Source organism: Pinus tabuliformis, chromosome 6, assembly GCF_031772625.1.
Source record: "Pinus tabuliformis cultivar Carrire ecotype Pingquan chromosome 6, CPIR1, whole genome shotgun sequence".
In the NCBI taxonomy this organism is placed as follows: Eukaryota; Viridiplantae; Streptophyta; class Pinopsida; order Pinales; family Pinaceae; genus Pinus; species Pinus tabuliformis.
The window spans coordinates 1184740740-1184748690 of record NC_142292.1 but is presented as its reverse complement, the minus strand read 5'-3'; the positions used below and the strand labels follow the sequence as shown (position 1 = coordinate 1184748690).

Below are 7951 nucleotides of genomic sequence, written 5' to 3'. Positions count from 1 at the left end.
TAATAAAATATAGAGGATATTTGTTTTACAAATTTGTGAAAATTTTATAAAATAGTTTTGAATTTAATTATAGTCTTGTACTATTTAATTTTATTTTACTTTTCAAAAATTAAATAAATAAAATATGCACTTCATAATTTATAATAATATAATTACTATATTAAAAAAAAAAATTAAATTAAAATAGAATCATAAAACATTTTTCACATTTATCACAATGCAACCCATTGTACCCTTATATTGACCATAGCCTCTATCATGAAACCTCTGTTCTATGTTACTTCTATCATGGAACCTCTGATCTATGTTTCTACTTCTATCATGGAACCTCTGATCTATGTTACCAGAAACATGAAACGAAGCCAAAACGGAAAGGACAATGGGACAAAAAAAAAAATGGAGATTTGAGGTTTCACATTCAAGAAACAAAGAGAACGAAAAACTAGGAAAAATATAAAAACATAACTAAAAGTTCATCATCAACATTTATTGTTTATGTATATGAAATTGTAATAATCACATTCAACCATAATAAATTAGTGTAGAAAAAGAATATAACTTACACTTATAATACACACTACTACAAGGAGGGACTTTTAGCCTTTTAAGACATTTTTTTAAGATACAAAAAATCTTTTGTCTTAAAATAGTTCTATTTTTGTGGAAGGCTTCCTATTTCAACTTAATCTGGATGAGGATATTGTTGACTCTTTTATTTAATTTTTAATGATGGTCTAGACTAATTCTCAAGGGAATATGCTCAACATATGCTTCGTCGGAATGTTTATTAACCATTGTAGTGTGTTATAAAGTTTGGTAGGTTGCACTCACTTTTAAAAAATAATTTAGAAATTAGATTCGTGCCATATGGCTCCCTACCCACAGATTTAGTGGGGATTTCAGATTATTCCAATTCTAATAAGTTCATATTCTAATTGGATGGGGAAATTAATATATACACAAATTTTATTTAGAGAAATGGTCCATCTTAAGATAAGACATGTAATTCTTTTTTTTCTCCCTAAATTATATTCACGTGGCTCCCCTCTCACCAATTTTCTAGGGTTTTGAGATTATTCCAATTCTAGTAATTTAATATTCTAATTAGATGAAGAAATTAATATATAAGGGGATTTTATTTAGCAAAATGGTCTATTTTACAATAAGATGTGTAATTATTTTTTTCCTTCTTAAATTAAAGTTGACCCATAACTTTTTTTATACATAGTTAGTCATGCAATTATATGCATTGATAAGACATTTTTTATGTTGCAATAATTTTTTTATTATATTTATAATGCCTTCCACTATATCAACCACATTTATATTTTTAATGCGATTTATATTAATTAATTTAAAAAAAGTAAGACAACTTTTTTTTAATACTAAATACAATTCAATACCATACTTTTTTTTTTTTTAATACTAAATACAATTCAATACCATACAAGCTCTTAAACCTCTTAAAATACAAAACAGACAATATTCATATTGTGTTAAATTACAAATCACACGAGTCCGATAAACTTGAATACAGAAGGGGATTCCTCTCGAGAAGAAGATAGCAGGCAGACGGTTACATCATCTCACTTGATTATTGCTTATCAAACACGTAACTCAAGGAGGCCCTCCTCGTGGAAAGACTGGCCAGATGGTTGTCGCCACTATTAGATATGGTGTTGCCCATATCGGTGCCTTGAGTGAAGAAATCGTTAGTGGGAGGATGGCCAAGTCCTCGCAGCTTAATATTCCAATTGTAATGAAATTGTTAGTGGAGGAGGGCTAGAACTTCACAATCGACTGTAAATTTTCTAGGAAAGTACATATTTGGGTATGTGTAGTAAAATACAACTCTATTAAGTTTTCTTCTATATCTCTGAGACGGTATTTTGGAGTGCATCTTTCTTTTTCTATAAATTTGGGTGTTTTTCTTTCAAAATCATTATTAGGGCTTGTCTACCATTTTTCAATTTCTTTGATTGGGTTTTCTTTTTCAGCTATGAGGGTACTTATGCTGAAATTTGATGTTTTGAATCATGGTGCTTGGAACTCTCCATGGCACTGTCTATGAGCCCGATTCCCTAAGCGATCCCTGTCGAGTCACGGGAGCAACTCTCAAGCTCTTCATAAAGGTAAAAAAATAGCGTTTTGGGTTCTAAGGTCGGAGTGATCAAATCCGTTGCGATTAGTTCTCTATTGTTTGAGTTTTTTTATTTTTTGTGTCTTTGATCACAGTTCATTCTGGGTATTGGAAAGAAGCTAATAGACTGTACGCGACCATCAACCTAAAGAAAGGTCTCATGGGTTGAACTCGAATAATCCATGACCAACCCAAGCACTGACTATGGTATGAGTCCTTCCACATTTATTGTGGTCACCCAGTTGGAAATGTAGTTTTTAGTGTTAAAGATCATAACCCAATTGGGGTAATGGTAGTCGGAAGAGCCTATGTACCTGGAAAAGATCTCGTAGATAGCCATGAGTTCAAGCAATAACTCAAGCCGATTAATGAAGAAAAGGATCCTATTGGGGGAGGGGCAAGGATTCGTGTGAATTTGTATTATTTTGATGTTAGCCATGATCCAAACTAGGCTAGAGGTGTCAGGTCATATAAGTTCCCTGGGGTACCATATACCTTTCTTCCTCAAGGGAAAGGGTGTAAGGTCATTCTACGCCATAATGCTGATGTGCTTGATAAGTTTGTGCCCAAGATACTTTCGACTGGAGGACAACTCTACCAGCCTCATAGATGACGCGAGGATATCTTCGATGCAATTAACAATGCTCAGCATCTGATTTACATTATTGGATGGTATGTTTACGCTGAGATCACCCTCACCATTGACTCCAAGAGGCTAAATCCTGGTGGTGTTGAGACACTAGGTCAGATTCTGAAGAGGAGGACCAGTGAAGGGGTCAGGGTGCTTATGCTTATTGGGGATGACAAGACCTCTGTTGGGCTACTGAAGAAGGATGGATTGATGGCCGCCCACGATGAAGATACCTTACCTTACTTCTCGGGATTAGATGTGAATTGCGTGACGTGTGCAAGGAATCACGATAATAGGCAGAGATTCATGCAGGACTTGCAGATCTAGATGATATTTACGCATAATTAGAAGATTGTTGTCGTTAACATCCCTCTCGCTAGAGATGGTTTGGAGGAGAGGATATTGTGATATTTATTGGAGGTATCGATCTGTGTGATGGGAGGTATGATACCCAATTCCATTCTCTGTTTAGGAGTTTGTATTCTGTTCATGATGCTGATTTCCATCAGCCAAACTTCCCTATTGGGGCAATTGATAAAGGAAGGCTCAAAGAGCCCTGACACAATATTCATTGCAAGATGGAAGGATATGTTACTTGGCATGTGCTATAAAACTTTGAGCATAGGTGGAGGAAGCAATGTCAGAAGGATTTTCTCTTGTATCTGAGACAGCTTGGTGAGATTATTCCTTCTTCGATAGTGACATGTGAAAATGACCAGGAGACTTGGAATGTTCAGGTATTTAGGTCCAAATCCAGTGTGTAATCAGTATGGAGTTAATGCAGGTAGGAGTGGTGATCATGAGGAGTAGCAGTGATTATTAAATTTCCAATTTTAGATTCTGATTCAGATGAGTCGTTGTTAAGGTTAATTTCATAATAAATGCATAATTGTGTTTTAAACACTTCTTCTATTGAAATGGCGTCGTCGACTATTTTAGATCATATCAAATTTTTGTGGTGTGTTTTGATAAACGCATAGTATAGGGCTTGAAAGCTCCATCAGATATAGTAAACTAATATTTCTCAATGTCCATGGCACTTGCAATACGGTATAATATCAATTATAGGGAAATATTTTAAAAAGAGAAACACTTCTCTTTTAAATTAACCATTGCCAAACTTTCACACTCTTCTTATTCATTTGTATTCTTACGTCTCCTATAAGAAAAAAAAGAAGAATAGAAAGTAGTCAGGGAGGATTATGAAAAGGGTATGAGAATATACAGCTGTGCTTGCTGGAGCTATAAGAACATTTGATATGTATTTTTTTTAAATGAATGGCCAAATTTTAGACTGATATGATTAACTTTCTACACCACTACAGATTGATGGAATTATCCATGTTATGGCAAGTTTGAAGGTTTTCTAGAATATATACGTGTCTGATGGATTCCTCAAAGCTAAATTAGGTTTGTAAAAAGATTCCTTCATATATACAGTATGTTCTTTCACTTTGATTCTTATTGGTGTGATTCTCATTGGAATTCGCATATGTACAATATGTTCTTTCACTTCGATTCTCATTGCCTTCTCCAGTTAAACAATAGTTGCGTTATTCTCTTTTACACGCATAAACAATCCATCATTACCCTCTTGTATTATAGACAAGATTTAATCTGTTTGGTTATTTCGGAACTATACATTTGATTGTTGGTAATAATGTACTTTGAATCAGTGTACGAATTGTGATGAGCTTCTCAAAACCACTTCATCTTCATCTCGTACATTGGTTGGTAATAATGTATTTTCAATCAATGTACTATGAATTGTGATGAGCTTCTCAAAAGCGCTTCATCTTCATCTAGCACATGATTTGCCTCCTTGCACCTGCACTTTCTGTGATAGATTCTAGGGTTTCCTTGATCAATTCATTATTAAGACGAATTTCAGAAGTTTTAGCTGCAATACATTGAAACACAAATGCATTTCATAAGAAAGGTATTACTCCCCAAAGAGAAAATTGATAAAGAGAAGTACAATACATGAGTACATGATTACGATGAAGCTCAAATAATTTGCTAAGAAATCTAAGATGATAGTCTAGTTCTTGTTCAGAATTCATTTCAAGGACGTGGACACATGTTTTGCAGGCTTCGATGGTATTGTCAGCGGAGCTTCCATTGGATCAGATTATAAGCGCTCATATATTGAAGAAAACATTGTACAATATGCTCTATAACATCTATTTACTCTTTGACATTTCATAAAATATATGAGGAACTTACTCAGGTACTTTGTTCCCTCCATATACATCATTCCTTCTATTTTGGTTGAGAACCAAAGTTATAGATAGTGCTCTCATAACCTCTGAAATTATCGACTTTAGGGATATCATAAACTAATAAAATGGAAAGCATATCTTTTTTGTAATTAATTTTTGCAAGGGAGCACACTTCATTTGAAATACCCTAACTTTTGTATTAACATCCTCTAAAAATGTAGGCATGGATCTTGAAATTCCATATGCATGTGTAGAATTTGTTGAACCCATTCTAGGGCAGGGTACATATTGGTGAGAAGCTCAAGTTTAGTTTCAAATTTCTTTTAGATCCATATAAATGCATTGCTATCCACTATAAGTGTAGCCCTGGGCTCTTGAAATTTCGTATGCATTAACAATTTTTGAATTCATCCCCAGGGAAGGATAGTTATTCGTGAAAATCTCAACTCTAATTTCAAATTTCTCTTTTGGCTAAAAATCCATATCCATGCATCACTATCCAATTAAAATTTAAGCTTGGCTCTTGAAATGCCATATATGCATATGTAGAAGTTGTTATATCCATTCTTGGGCAATTTAATTATTCTCGAGAAGCTCAACTCTAGTTTCAAATTACTCTTTTTGCAAAAGATCCATATCCTTATCCTTGCATTACTATCCACTAAACCTAGCTCATGAAATTCCATATTCATATGTAGAACTTGTTGAATCCATACCCTAGGAGGGGTACTTAATACTGAATAGCTCAAGTTCAATTTAAAATTTCTCTCTCGACTAAATATCCATATCCATAATTATTCATTCTAACTATTATATAGTTGGTAAATGTATTTAGGTAAATTTCTCACTGCTAACATCTCTTAATGTTAACCAATGTTCCACATTGCATTATTGATTAGCATTAGCATTGCGGATCCAGAGACCTCGAGTCGATGTTCTTGATTTGTCATGAATGATAAAAGAAATGTGGCAACCAGAATAGGTTATAAAATAGATGATTAATGAAAGGAAGGTAGAAACACTGTAGTTATGTTTGAAAAAAATAAAAAAAAAATATTCCCTTAGTCCCTACCTTTAACACATCACTTCATTTATCATTATTGTCATTAAAAGATGAATGAAAGTAGGCATCCATTCTGAATTATATTTCTGGGAACCTTTTGATATTGAAGTTTTTTATTGTAAGTGTTATGAAACCAGCTCAAGAAAAGATAGAAAAGATAGATCAACACCTTAGAATTCAGCCTCTTCGAGGGGGCAACCTCCTTTACATTACATAAATGAACAATTCTTGGATGATTCAAATAACAAAACCTCCTTTCTATATATATGAGTCTAAGGAGTCACAATATAATCCAATCGACCTAACAATAATAATATAAAGCCACAAAAATAACAATTGAGGGATTCTATGGGGCACAGTAATAACAATATGGGGGCAATAGGGGCACAACAATATTAATAAGGGGTATAACTACAATAGTAATGGGGTAATCACTAGTATTATAGGGACCCAACATGCCCCTCTCCTTCAAAAAAGTGTTGTCCTCAATGCTTGAGTAGTTCTGGATACTTTTGCATAAAATTCTCATCCTCCCATGTGGAATCTTCAACGGATAAGTTCTTCCACTTGATAAGATACTCTGAAATTGATCGATTTCACAGCTGTCGAGTTCTTGTTTCTGTGACTGCTTTCGGTTCCAATATAATTTTTCCTTCCTCGTCAAGTTCTGGCAATATTGTTTGAACTGGGAGCTTGTCGCCTATAACCTTCTTTAAACATGAAACATGGAAAACTAGGTGCAATCGAGAAGCTGCAGGAAGCTCCAATTTGTATGCCATAGTACCAATCTTTTGCAACACCTTGTATGGACCATAATACTTTGGTGATAATTTATTATCCTTATTAGCTTGCTTGAGGGACATTTGCTTATATGGTTGTAGTTGTAGGAATACCCAATCACCTACATCAAAAATTCTTTCACTGCGATGTTGATCTGCCTGTTGTTTCATTCTATTCTGTGCCAACACGAGGTTATCCTTTAAGAGTTGGAGGACTTGTTGTTGATGTTCGATGTGATGTTCCACTGCCTGAACCTTAGAATTTTCTCTTAAATATGATGTGATGGATGATGGTTGATACCCATAAAGTGCCATAAATGGGGTCATTTTTGTTGCTGTATGGAAGGAAGTGTTATACCACCATTCAGCCAGAGGCAACCATTTGACCCATTGTGTCTGTTTATCAGATACAAAGCAACGAAGATATCCTTCCAAACATTTGTTTACTATCTCAGTTTTCCTATTAGATTGAGGATGATAGGATGAGCTATGAGCTAACTGAGTACCAAGACAAGAAAATAATTCTGTCCAAAAATTTCCTGTGAAAATGGGATCTCTGTCACTTATAAGAATCTTTGGGTTTCCATGTAGCTTTTGAATTGTTTCCATAAATGCAGTAGAAACTGTACTGGCTTTAAATGGATGTGATAATGCACAAAAGTGTGCATACTTGGTAAGTCTGTCAACTACCACCATGATGGCACTCTTTCCCTCAGACTTGGGTAAACCTGTGATAAAATCCATTGTAACCTCCTCCCAACGTTGGCTTGGAATGGATAAAGGTTGTAATAGACCAGGTGTCTTAATTGTTTCAACTTTATTTTGTTGGCAAACCAAACATTCCGCCATAAACTTTTGAATATCTGATTTAAGGCTATCCCCAAAAAATTCCTTCTTAACCCTGTGGTAAGTTTTTAAAAATCCCGAGTGCCCTCGTAAGGTAGAAGTGTGCAATTCCATAAGAATCTTTTGTTTTAGCTGGGAATTCTTACAGGGGTATAAGCAATCTTTGTACCATAATGAATCATTTTGCCAGCTAAATGTATCAGACGTACTGGAATATTGTTGTAACTTTCAAATAAGTGCCCACACTTCTTCGTCATTCTTTCATTCCTC

The 7951-nt window shown here is 34.5% G+C and overlaps 1 pseudogene; it reads left to right on the top strand.

Moving 5' to 3' along the window:
* Positions 1 to 2036: 2036 nt before the first annotated feature.
* Positions 2037 to 3535, top strand: LOC149262987 (phospholipase D alpha 1-like; annotated as a pseudogene).
* The last annotated feature ends 4416 nt before the right edge of the window (positions 3536 to 7951 follow it).